The sequence below is a fragment of the Triturus cristatus genome, chromosome 4_2, assembly GCF_964204655.1.
Source record: "Triturus cristatus chromosome 4_2, aTriCri1.1, whole genome shotgun sequence".
Lineage (NCBI taxonomy): Eukaryota > Metazoa > Chordata > Amphibia > Caudata > Salamandridae > Triturus > Triturus cristatus.
In genome coordinates this window covers 480,918,906-480,932,779 of record NC_140586.1, presented here as the reverse complement: position 1 = coordinate 480,932,779, position 13,874 = coordinate 480,918,906, and the positions used below count along the sequence as shown (strand labels likewise).

The 13,874-nt window shown below is 48.4% G+C and overlaps 1 protein-coding gene across 2 annotated transcripts in view; it reads right to left on the bottom strand.

Moving 5' to 3' along the window:
- USP33 (ubiquitin specific peptidase 33) overlaps positions 1-13,529 on the bottom strand; it is a 407,644-nt gene extending 394,115 nt beyond the window's left edge. The window contains exon 1 of one of the 2 annotated variants that reach the window (XM_085602029.1): positions 13,383-13,529. The gene's annotated coding sequence lies outside the window, so the exon portion shown is untranslated. The remainder of the gene's footprint in view (positions 1-13,382) is intronic. The other variant, XM_085602031.1, reaches the window with a different exon arrangement.
- Positions 13,530-13,874: the final 345 nt, after the last annotated feature.

Here is a 13,874-nt window from a genome sequence, read left to right as displayed (position 1 = left end):
GACAGTACACCTTCCACTCGGGTGCCCATGGTAGCCTCTCGCGGCTTGATTACATCCTTGTCCCGGCGGCCCATGCAGGGAGGGTGGGGGAGGTGCGCCATCTAGCGCGGGGTATCTCAGACCACTCCCCATTGTTGTTGCATTTCGATGTCTTCCCGAGGGGGGATGGCAGGGTGGCCCCAATCAATGCATGGTATTTGCGCGACCCCACCATTCGTGCCGATTTGATCAAATCCTTACAGCGATATTTCGACGAGAATGTGGGGTCGGTCTCTTCCGCCATCTCCCTGTGGGAGGCTTTCAAGGTAGTCCTTAGAGGGGAGGCCCTCTCCTTTATCTCCCATGCCCGGCGGCTCGAGCGGGAGGAGGTGACCCGGGTAGAGGCCGAGATTGCAGAACTGGAGGGTGACCTGGGGAGCGGGGTAACAGACGCCAAGTTGCATGTTCTACACCTAAAGCAGGCGGCCTATCGGGCCCTCGTCACGGAGGCGGCCAGGGGCCTCAGTAGAGAGCAGCAGGGGCGATTGTATGATGTGGGTGATAAGGCTGGCAAATTGATTGCGTGGTTGGATAAGAGGGAGAGAGCGAGCCGCGTGGTGCCTTTGATTGAGAGTGTTGATGGTGCGTGTGTCACCGAGCCGGAAGCCATTGTCTCCTGCTTCGCGGATTATTTCCGCGAAGTCTACTCCCCGGTTTCCCCCTGCTCGGAGGAAGATTCCCATGCCCTGCTTCGGGACATCGCACTGCCCTCCCTAACGGTGGAGGACAGGGATTCGCTGGACGCCCCTCCCACCTCGGACGAAATTGCCTTGGCTATTCGCTCGGTTGCGTCCGGCAAGGCCATGGGCCCCAATGGTATTCCCATCGAGCTCTACAAGCTACGCCCGGATGTGTTGGCGCCCCACCTGCGCGCGATGTTCCTGGCGGCCCACTCGCAGGGTTCCCTCCCGCCGGACCAGCGCCTGGCCACAATTGTGGTGATCCACAAGGAGGGGAAGCCCCGTGAACGGGTCACATCCTATAGGCCGATTTCGCTTTTGAACGCGGAGCCCAAAATCCTTGCCAAGGTGTTGGCCAACCGGTTGGTTGGCGTGGTGGGCGACCTGGTCCACCAAGACCAATCTGGCTTTATACCGCACCGCAACACGGCGCTCAATCTGCGGCGCTTGCACGGGGTGCTCGCGCGTGTCCCATTTGTGCGGGAGCCGGCCATCTTGGCGTCCTTGGACGCCACCATGGCGTTTGATACGCTTGAATGGCCATACATCTGGGCGATGCTGGCGAAATTCGGGTTCGGCCCGGGTTTCATTAGCTGGGTCAAATTGCTATATTCGGGCCCATTGGCGCAGGTGGTAGTGAATGGGCGAGTCTCGGCCCCATTCGCGCTGGGGAGGGGTACGCGACAGGGTTGCCCCCTGTCGCCTCTCCTGTTTGCCCTGGCCCTGGAGCCCCTGGCGGAGTGGCTGCGGTGGCACCCTTCTATCCGTGGTCTCCGCTGGACCCCCGAGCATGAGGACCGTGTGTCCCTCTACGCTGACGACATCCTTCTGTATCTCGCCTCCCCGCGTAAATCACTGATCGTCCTGGTTGATGTTTTGCGCTCATTCGGTCGCAACTCAGGCCTGGTCATCAACTGGGCGAAATCCTGTGTCTATGTGCTTTCCGGGGAGGCTCCGGCCCTACCACGGGACTGTCCGATCCAGATTGCCTCCCAAGGTTTTCGGTACCTGGGTATCTATATCACACTTGACCCGGAGGCCCGCTATGAGCGGAATTTGCTGCCCCCCCTCCAGCGCTTGAGGGAGGACGTGGTGCGCTGGCGGCGTCTGCCGCTCTCGCCGCTCGGCCGAGCGGCTTTGTTCAAAATGATGTCCCTGCCGCGATTCCTCTACGCCCTCCAGAATACTATGGACTTGGTCCCGGCACGCTATTTCCGTGAGGTGGAGGGCCTCCAGCGGCGCCTGTTCTGGGACGGGAGGCCGCGCATTGCTCTGGCTAAATTGACGCTCCCGTGGTACGATGGGGGGGGTCGCCCTCCCGGACATTAAACGGTATTACTGGGCCTCCCAACTAGCTGCAATTAATCATGGCCTTTATGGGCCCGCCTTGAACCCGGCATTTGAGATGGATAAAATGCTCCTACCCGGTGGCGATTACAATCGCGCGCTCTACTCTGGCGCGCCCGACTCCCGTTTGACGGGACCGACGCGTGTTATGGTGCGTGTCTGGCACGCGGCTAATGCAGCTATGGGGTGGAAGGACCGTTTGACCCGGGCGTCACCGCTGTATGCGTCTGAGAGGTTGGGCTCCCTATGGACGTCGAAGGGCTTCGAGAAGTGGGACACGATCGGAATCAGCACGGTGGGAGATCTCTGGACGAGGGGGGGGATTCAAAACTTTTGAGACTCTGCAGGCGGAGTTTCAGCTGCAGGGCAGTGAGTACTTTCGGTACCTACAAGTCCGCCATGCGCTGGGCTCCGTCTTCCCGGACGTCGCATCCATTCCGGAGTCTTCCCCCCTGGAGGACAGAGTGCTGGACGGCCATGTACCGGACAGCACGATCTCCCTCATATACAAAAAACTGATCAACGATAGATCGTGCCTGCTGACTAGTCTCCGCGAGGCCTGGGTTGCCGACGGGCTGGAGCTGGACGACGAGGATTGGATTTCCGCGGTGGCCTCTCCGAAAGAGGTGGCCATCCCGGCTCGCCTTCGTTTCGTCCAGCTCAAGATCCTTCACCGGGTTTACGTGACGGGGCCAAGGCTTCTGCGTATGGGTTTTGCTGGTGACGGACTGTGTAAGCGTGGCTGTGGCGCGCTGGCGACTTTCATGCATATACTGTGGGAGTGCCCGAAGGTGGAGCGATTCTGGCGTGGTGTGCATGAGGTCCTGCGTGTGGTTACGCGTGTCGCGCTGCTGCCTGAAGCGAGGAGATGCTTGCTGAATGTATGGGAACCGAATGACTATTCGGTCCCGCAGACGCGGTGGGTGACTCTGGGATACATGATAGCAAAGCGTGACATTGCTCAATTGTGGGGATCCCAGAGGCCCCCTGCGGTGTCGGCCTGGAAAGAGCATATGGATTGGTGTATGTTTCGTGAAAAGGTGGTGTATGTGGCGAGGGGTAAGCCTGGGGCGTGGGTGAAACTCTGGGGCCCCTGGAACGCCTACCGCGGGGGTATTTGTAAGCCACCACTGCTACCGGCTGCCTCGCCTGCTCCGTCTCCCTAGACGGCCCCCCTCCCTCGGCCGCGGGCGCGCGGTCCCCCAGTCCCTGGCCTACTCCCATTCCCCTCCTCAGAGTTCTGCTGCTGGTTTGGATCCCCCACTTATGGAGCACGTGCTGTCACTTTGGATCGCGGGTTGCCTTGCGGGTGTGGTTTTTTGGTGTTGTTTTGTTTCAAGAAAAGGGAACCGTACTGTGGGCTTGGAGCTGTGTGGCCTGCACCATTGATTACTCCTGTTTCACTGCTCTGCACTGCCGAGAGACTTTTACTGTATGTATGCAATATGCTTTTGTCATTCTAGCGGCCGGCCGGGTGGTTGTAGGCCCATACCTGTAACTTTTACAACCTGCAATAAACGGTTCCAAAAAAAAAAAAAAAAAAAAAAAAAAGATACACAGTCTCAGATATCCCAGGTGTCTATTCTTGACTTAACTTCTACAGTCCATGAAGCTAGACCAAAACGTCAATGCACCAAGATCCCTCTTAAGCGGGGTGGTCTACGTTCTGGGGCTAAAGGGAAGAGGGTCAACACCTCAAAATGTACACAAATGAATCATGCTGAGGATCCTTCTATTCGTTTTATTGAAGAAGCCCTCTTAGACAAAATTGCGGACTTTATTGAGACTAAAATTAATTTCATTATCAAACCCCTCATATCCAAGATAGATAAATTACAAGCAGAGGTCAAGAAGCTGGGTGGTCATCAAAATACAGTTGCAAGTGGCATTGAAAATTTAACCACGCTAGTAACTCTGCTGAACAATAATCATGGGGAAGCCGTTGATGGAACCATTTTGGGTGTCGGAGAGGGAACAGAGCCTTCTGGGGAGAATCCATCGTCACTGATTTCCAACGCTGTTGTTGGGACCTCTACGCTCCAGTGCCCCCCAGTAAACCCAATCCCTGCGACGAATGTTACCCAAATGCAAACATTACAATCCCATAATTCTACGCCAGATCCCCTGCAATTTATTGTTGAAGCCACACCCGTGGTGTTAGTCCTTGCAAATGTTCCTCCATTAGAAAGAGGCAAGGAGGAAAGTTCTAACTCACTGTGTAGCAAAGCTCTACATTGGTTAACCAGCAACGTGCGGCTAGCTCCAGGAGGACAGCAACATCTCGCAAGTGTAATCAAATCAGCATCTAGGGTTTCTTGGCTGGGAAACCGCCCAAAAAAATTCAAAGGGGATTGTGTTGCTGTGAGCTTTTCAAACCAACATGTTCTTCCTAATATCCTTGCAAATATCCTTCCCCCTCAACGAAGACAAGGCACTGTGGTTCCCCTTACTCTGAAATTCTTTTACGGGGAACAGCAGAATGTATCAATCCCAAGGACTCCTGTTTCAGGATGGAATACAAATTGGGATTTTCATTCTAGATGGGGCCAAGATATAAGGAATAACGCACCAGCCCAACGACAACAACCCTTCGTATTTAACCCTGTTACACAACCTTTGGAACTGTTTAACCGTTTTGCGCCACTCTCTTTTATGGACCAAAATGATTGACTTTTGCCAAGTCAAATTAACAATGTTGAGGAACCACAGCCGGCTCTTGTTTTACCTCTCCAGTTCTCTGCAGGCAATAGAGCCTGTAGAATTTTGAGCTGGAACATTGCTGGACTCAGAACCAAATTTAAAGATAAAATGTGTTTGGATAAAATCAGGAGTTACGATATTCTTGCTTTCCAAGAAACTTGGGACACGTCAGAGTGTTTGCCCCTAGATGGCTACTCTCATTTCTCAGTGCCTGCAGTCCCTAGTAAAGCAGGAAGAGCTAGGGGTGGGCTAGTTGTGTATATTTCTCTTGACGTTAAAGGTAAACCCAGATATATCCAGTCTAAATCCAAAAACTGCCTAATGGTTGAATTGACTTTATCAAACTGTAACCCTATTTTATTTGTAAATTTTTATAATTCTTCGACCAGTCAATTTCCTAACGAGCATTTGTTAGCCTTACAGGATCTTTTATCTACCCATATTGAGAATAGCTGTTTCGAATTTGAGGTAATCCTTATGGGAGATTTTAATATCCATCCTTGTTTGGCAGGTTGTCAGAGGGAAACTGAGATACTTCCTTTTCATCCTTCATCTCCGCATTTTGAACACACTCCAAGCGGAGAGATTTTGGAATCATTTTTGGCTACCCTCAATCTTTATGAATTTTGTACCTGCTCAAACGATTTGAGGCTACCAACATATGTGGGTCATGATTCTGGTACAATCATAGATTACATTTTTGTTTCTTTTAGTATTCTACCTAAAACATTCGTTTATATGGTAGAAACTTCTGTTTTTAGCGATCACAATCCTGTGATTTTAGAGGTTTTAGCATATGGAGTCCTGGAAAATAGGAAGATTGACACATTGTGCGCGACAGGTCTTGAGCTTAAAGATCAAAATCACAGGCTGAAATGGGACCAAGTTATCCCAACATCCTTTTTACAGGAGACATTGGCTAAAGTTGTTGATGAAATTGCCATTTGTTTAGATAACGAAAACCCGAGTGCCAAAATGGTTGATGCCTTTGGTGTCATATGTCATCAAGTTAATTTAGATCTGACTGTAAAGGCAAAGTTAAACAAACCAATTGGCCCTAGATGGTTTGATATAAACTGCTCTAGGGCCCATTCAGCCCTTCTTAAGGCTCTAAAGTGTAAACCTAGAAATAGAGTACTGATAGCTTCATTGAGGAAACAATACAATCTTGCTATTAGGAAGAGGAAATCTGAGATTAAAAATGAGGCTTGGAATGATTTGTTACTGCCCGAGACACAGAAAGACAGTGCTAAATTCTGGGCAGTCATAAACCACCCATATTTTGTGGGACTAGATAATCAAAGAGCTGACTGTATTATCCCAGATGAACAGTGGGTGTCACACTTTAGCAATATTTATAGTCAAACTCACACCACAACAGATTGTGAAACAACAGCATTAAAATCATTGACTCAAATTCCTCCTTTCACTCAGGAAGAGGTGATACTTGCACTAAAAGATACACTTTGTAAAAAGGCACCGGGGCCAGACGGGGTCCCTGCAGACTTCTTTAAGACCGCTCCTCAATTTAGCTCAAAAATTTTAACCAATATTTTTAACGCCACTAGGGAATTTATTTTCCCCCCCAGTTGGGCTATCTCGACCATTGTGCCAATCTTCAAGAAGGGACAGAGGACAGATCCGGCCTGTTACAGGCCCATCTCTCTTATTGATTCAAGTGTTAAAATTTTGGGGAGAGTCCTGTTAGGCAGATTGTCCACGATTTTAGAAAGTAAGGGTATTTTATCTAATGCACAATATGGCTTTAGAGCCAAAAGAGGAACTCTGGATCAGTGCCTAAACCTAGAGCTTATTATAAACAAATACGTGGTCGCTAGGGGCGGTTCACTGTACATGGCCTTTATGGACCTCTCCTCAGCTTTTGACCTGGTCAACAGGTCAAGGCTGTGGGGGATCCTTTTAGCCATGGGCCTTGACCCGCCTTTAGTTGATTACTTAGCCGAGCTACATAAGGATCTTATGACTTCAGTTAGAGTCACTAGGGAAGGAAGATGCACCTGTCTCTTTAAGTCTGAGAGGGGGGTTAGACAAGGGTGTATACTCGCCCCCCTATTATTCACCCTATACATTAATGACCTTGAGACAGTAATGCAAACATCACACAGTGATATTCCGCGAGCAGGGGAGAAAAAGATACCTGTCCTCCTGTACGCGGATGACGCTGTTCTTCTTGCACGCTCTGGAGTTGCACTGAATAAACTCCTTTTATCTTTTGGAGCTTTTATGGTATCTTTGGATATGAAAATCAATACAGATAAATCACACGTAATGATCTCTGGACACGCAGGCAAAAAAAAAAAGACGCTATCATTTTACTGCGCAGGGAAGGAGGTAAAGAGAGTTCCCTCTTTCCCATATTTAGGTGTGACTTTTGATGAAAAGGGCTCCTGGGGCCCCCAGCTTCTGGTTAAAAGTAATTCTGTCGCTAGAGCGACCGCAGGGCTGCTGGGTTTCGCCAAAAAACTGGGCGCACGTCCTATGGAAAGCATAATTAAAGTTTATAAAGCAAAATGCTTGTCAGTCGCCCAGTATGGCTCTATTATTTGGGGATATACTAACTCCATTAAAATACAGAATGTAGAAAATACATTTCTAAGATCTCTTCTTTCTGTTCCCCAATCAACCCCGACATTTGCATTACATACAGAGGTAGGTTTGGGCTACATATCTGACACCTTGAAATTAGCACCAGTGATTGGCTGGTTAAAAATCTGGCTTAACCAGGAGCTTACATTAAATCACATCATTTTAAAAGATTGTTTAGCCCTGGACAGAGCACTAAAAATCCCATGGGTAAGATATGTGAGAACTCAGCTGTCCTTAGCAGGCCGCCCGGAGCTTTTCTCATCTCCAGATGAAATAACTTACGAAGATTTAAAATTAGTTAAAAATACTTTGTTAAATCTATACGCTCTGGAAAGGGAAGCACAAGAGCTAAAAAAAACCATGGTAAGGAAACACTTCTTGCTCACCTCTGTTCCTGGAATGGAACCATACCTTTTGTGGGTAACAAACCCTTACCATCGTTTTCTCTTAACGAGATTTCGTTTCGATTTAATTCACTTTATTTTGGGTAATTTTGGAACCTGGGCCAGACCTGATGACGCTGAACCTTGTGATTGCGACTGTTTCTCGGTTCAGGATACGATGCACTTTATCATGTTCTGCGGTCATTACATTGAGATCAGAAAAAGGTACTTGCTCCCTATTTTACGTACTCAGGGCTTTATTCAGGTAAAACCAGCTCTGCTGTTCTTGCAACTTCTTCCTAATATAAAAGTAGCTTTCGCTGTCGCTAGTTTTTTAGTGGCAGGAGCACGTTTGAATAAGTTCCAAATAAGGCATAGGCACTTTATCTCTGAAAAATGAACTTCCTCTTTTTTGTAATATACCCTTCTTTTTATTCTTTTTAAAATATTTATGTATGTTTTAAATGTACAAATTTAATTGTTTCTTTTTTCTGATAATTGTATGCAAATTCATTGATCTGATGAAATGTTGTTATGTATTCTTTTGCTCGATCTTTTATGATTTTCAATAATCGAATAAAGATAATTGACTGACTGACTATTATCACATCACGCATTGGCCACTTATGTTACTAGGTAGGCATTTCACTGCTCCACGCTTTGTAAACAATCACAATGAAATAAAAAGCAAAGTAAACTTTAGTACTGGGATGGAAAATGCTTCATGAATTTGAATTTTGAATTTTAAAATATTTATACAGCGCACGTACACCCAAAGGTTTCATGGCGCTACAGTAGGCAGAGTCTCTGAGGTCATGGGGCGGGGAGAGAAAATGAGGAGAATTTATGAGGGGAATGCTTTGGAAAAAAGAAAGGTTTTTAAGGCCTTTCGAAAGGGCTGGTATTGATTGGAAGTTCTGAGTTGCATCGGAAGGGAGTTCCAGAACACAGGGGCGAGGGTGGAGAATTTAGACCCTCCCCATTTCTTACGACGGAAGCGAGGAACTGTGAGTAGGTGGTGAGAAGAGGAACGAAGTTCCCTGGGGGGGACATAAGGTATGATCTCCGAGGAAATAAAAGCAGGGGACCTGCCTAGCTGGACCTGAAAGGCGAGACAGCCCACCTTAAAAAGGGAGCACTCGCGCACAGGGAGCCAGTGCAGGGATTTCAAAAGGGGAGTGGCGTGATGGGATTTCGTCAGGTTGTATACCAGGCGGGCCGCTTGGTTTTGGACCAGCTGGAGACGACGTACGCTATAGGCTGGCATGCCATGGTAAAGAGCGTTGGCATAATCCAAGCGGGAGATGACCATGGCCAGTACAATAAGTTTCAGGGCTGTGAAGGAGAAGAAGCGGGAGACTTTACGGATAGTGCGGAGAGATAGAAAAGAGGAGGAAACCACCGAGCTCACCTGGGAGTGCATAGTGAGTTGATCATTGATTTTTATGCCCAGGGTTTTGACGGAGGAGGTAGGGGGTGGGGGAGGACCAAGTGAGGAGGGCCAGAAGAGGGGGGACCAGGGACTGGAGCAACCACCTGTCAGAACAAGCTCTGTCTTATCTGGATTTAGTTTCAGGTGGTTGTGATTCATCCAGTCCCGGATGAAAAGCATGGTGGATTGGAATTTGGATTTGGAGTCAGGGGAGTGAGACAGAGAAAAAATGAGCTGGAGGTCATCCGCATAATTGTATACGGAGACCTCCATCTGTTGAAGAGCAAAGATGAGGGGGGCTATATACAAATTAAACAGTAGGGGGGAAAGGGAGGAGCCCTGGGGGACCCCGCACACTACCTTCCGTGGTTCAGCCCAGAAGTCCCCCAGGCGAACTGCCTGGGTGCGTCCGCTTAGAAAGGAGGACAGCCAGACCAAGGCGGTGCCTCCGATCCCCGCCGCTCCGACACGGGAGAGTAAGATGGAGTGATCTACCGTGTCGAAAGCGGCCGAGAGATCGAGTAGCACCAGGGCCTGGGGGATGCCAGTGTCCATTCCCTCTCTAAGGTTGTCCAGTACAGAAAGCACAACCGACTCGGTGGAGTGAGCCGGTCGAAAGCCGGCCTGACGGGGCGCCAGGATTCGGTTTGCTTCTACGTAGGAAGATAGTGCTTTGGTGACATGCCGCTCCAGGACTTTCCCTAGGAAGGGGAGGAGGGAGATGGGGCGGTAGTTAGCAGGGACGGAAAGATCTGATCCAGGTTTTTTTAGAATGGGCAGGATTATGGCAGATTTGAGAGCGGGGGTGACCACGCCTTGGGCCAAGGAACTGTTAAGAAAGGTGAGGGGGGGTAGCGGACAGTTGGTGAAGACATGAGCAAGAATATGAGCAGGACAAGGGTCGTGAGGGGAGCCAGATTTGACCAGAGGAAGGAGGGAAAGGAAAGAATCTTCTGTTAAAGGAGGGAATGAGTGAAGGCGGGCGTCTATCGGGGGACAAGGAGGGACTCGGAAAGAGGGGGAAGGGGGAGGAATATTGGCCCTGATTGTCGCAATTTTGTCCAAAAAGTAGGAGTTCAGGGTATCACAAAGAGGTTGAGAGGGGGAGGGTGTAAGGGTGGTTCGATCAGAGTATGCGAGTTTCTTGATGATGGCAAACATTTCTCTGGATTTGTTCTCCGCAACTAGGATTTTGGAGGAGAAGTACTCTTTTTTGGTGGACAGTATGGATTTCTTATATTGCTGCAAAAGGGAAGTGTAGTGTGATTTAAGCTGAGGGCAGTACTGTCTTCTCCATGCTCGTTCTGCGTGGCGGACCGCTAGTTTTTGTGCCTTCAGATCGTTATTGAACCACAGGTTGGAATCATTAGTCCGTGAGACTAACAAACTATATTTCATAGGAGCATTTCAGCCTAAAAGTGATAACTCTGTACGCTACAGTCCAACAAGACACCGTTATCAACAAATAAACATGTCCAATAGTAGTTGGTTATAGGAGATTAAGTCCTACATCCGTATCAAATCCTTCCGAAGCAACAAAATAGAGTACTGACGTATACAGTGTTTACGTGGTGGAGATTCTTATTAGTGGAAGTGGTATAGTTCCTTGGAGCACAACTAAAACATTTGCAAATATATATAAAAAGTGGATCGCCACGAGATCCAGCCCCTATGAAAATTCTCAATCAGGCACTCCCTGCCATTAGTGAACCGGTAACCAAGATGGTTAACGCCTCTCTGGATTCGGCTACGGTTCCCAAGGTATGGAAAGTGGCCATGGTCAGATCTCTGATTAAAAAACCGAACCTCAACCCTGAAGACTTGGCTAATTATCGCCCGGTATCTTTGTTACCTGGGATGGGGAAGTTAATCGAGAAACTAACAAACATCCAATTAGCTGCATTTCTGGAGAAGCACAATCTCCTCCATCCATCCCAGACAGGATTCAGAAGGGGACAAGGCACTGAAACAGCACTGTTGAAGGTGGTGGAAGAGGCCAGAAGGATTTTGGACGCAGGTGGCAGCGCTGCCATTATCCTTCTGGACCTCAGCGCCGCCTTCGACACAGTTAATCACCATCTGCTGCTGACTCGACTCAGGAACCTTGGGATAACCGGAAAAGCCTTGAAGTGGCTTAGATCCTTTCTGGAGGATAGATACTTCCAGGTGTTCGAGGGCAATAGTTGCTCCCGCTTGTTAGCATTACAGTGTGGGGTACCACAGGGTTCGTCCCTCAGCCCCACACTGTTCAATGTATATATGGCTCCGTTGGCAGAACTGGTTGCCCCGTTTGGCATCCAGCTAATAAGTTATGCAGATGATACCCAGCTGGTGTTTTCTCTGCAACAAATAGAGTCCCCGCCGAACAACTTGGCTAATTGTCTGGAGACGGTGGTAAATTGGATGAATCTGTCTCAATTGAGACTTAACGGAGGAAAAACGGAATTGATGCTCTTAGGCGGACAGGATATTACCGACCATCTTACCTGGCCTACCAGTATGGGTGCCATACCATCGCCTAAGACAGAAATAAAGAGCCTAGGCTTTTGGCTTGATAACGTCCTATCCTTTGAGAATCAAGCCAGAAAGACGGCTGCAGTCTGTCATGGGATACTGAAATCCCTGCGTAAAATCCTGCCCCAACTTCCAGAAACAGCAAGGAAGACCGTAGTCCAGGCCTTGGTCTTATCGCGAATCGATTACGGGAATGCTATTTATCTTGGGGCCCCAACTTCCACTCTTAAAACCTTGCAAGTGGCCCAGAACCATGCTGCCAGGATCTTAACGGGCACTAGTAGGTACATGTCGGCGAAGCCAGCCTTAAGATCGCTTCACTGGCTCCCGGTGAAGGAGCGGGTGCGATTTAAATCGCTCTGCATCACACATAAGATCCTACATGGAGAAGGCCCTTCCATATTGGAAAACATGATAAGTTCCTACAGGCTCCAACGCAATCTTCGCTCGAGCGAACATAATCTGGCAATTATCCCTAGGATAAAACGAACCCGTTCAGGTGGCCGACTCTTCTCTCTGCAAGCCGCAAGAGAATGGAATTCTCTCCCGGGTTATTTGAGGCTGGAACATGCCTTCCTCAAGTTTAGGAAGCAACTTAAAACCTTTTTATTCCCCAGAAGTTAATGTAATAAAATAATGTGATGTGAATTAACCCTAGGCTCACTTTTTGTGCCTAAAAGCGCTGGGATGCCTACGGGTAGCCATGCGCTATACAAATGATTTTACAATTACAATATACTTATTTTCCAAATACATCTCATTACTAATCATTTATCATAATGCTCTTGAGGTCATTGTCCTGTTTTTCGTTGGCATAACGAACATAAAAACAACCAATTTACGGGTCCACGTCACTAAATTATTCATAAAATGTTCATACATACTGCTGGTGTTATCCTCAATCATAACATTTCCTTTGGGTCCCTACGCATTTCGGACCCGATGATCCTTCACACACAACCTTCAGATTTCCCAGAATACAATACTGAGATACAGAGCTTTTAGATGAAATGCTAAATAAACAGCTGCAGAGGGTTTCTGTAGATCAAAGTAGCTCAATGTGATGATGACAAGTAACCTCAATTGGTAATCTTGTCATCTTGGAACTTAATATTCTTCTGAAGTGCAGTTGCCACTGGTGTCAGGACAGGCGTTATCTTTCTGTTTAAGTTTAATAAATTCCGTACATTGTGTGTGGGGCAGAGACAGCCAATTGCTTAAAAACTGATGAGCATTAAATATATCCAAAAGAAATCATCTGATTATAGGCAACTTGAAATTCAACCAGGCGCAGGTAACACACAGGACCTTTGCTCCGATTCTGCGTTGGAATGGCATGCAAAGGGGAGGAAGAGTGCGTAGAGATGTTGAGACAGGGTACATGGACTCAGAAAGACGAAGGATGCGGAGGTGCACATATTATGTGTTGGCAATAGATGCCAAGAGAAAGGAGGAGTGGGCCTGGAGAATGCTACGGTGGGGAAATGTTAAATGCTCAGCAAAACGCAGATAACGGGAAGATGCAAGGGTTACACGGTGCGTAGACAGGAAAGAGTTATGGGGGTGGGGCGCCTGCAAGAAGCACTCATGGTGTGGAAATGACTGCAGAGGGAACCAGGGCCTGCGGTGAGGTTGCATTTGACAGGTCGTGTAGACGAAGACGGGTGCAACATTGCTCACCTTTCAGGCTCCGGCTGTAGATCTTTGATGGGGAGGCGCCGCTGCAGACAGCTTCAGAAGCCTGAACGTAGGTAGCAGGTGCCTCCCCCATACAGCGAGCGCTCTTCCGGTTTCCGGACTTAACGAGCTCCTAGTGCGCATGTGTGTGTAGTATACTCGCTCTTCGATGCATTTGCTGATTTGGCTGCTGCCAGAATCGCTGTGTTGCGCATGCGCGCAAGCGCCACCAGCAAGAAAACTCGTGAACCCGACTGGCGAGGAGGCAATTGGAATAGGAAGTGGGAGGATGCAAGTAGCAATAGCTTAAATTGCATTACTCTAGAAATTAAAGGCTTTTATCAAGGGATGTCATCTCTCTTAAGCGTACATATCCCCCATTTGTCCATGGAATGACTAGAATCGGTCTTTCAAATTAACAATTCGTGCATGCCAGGAATCCGCAAAGAAAGATTAATTAACCTGGATTAATGACAGAAAATATGTCGTGCACGT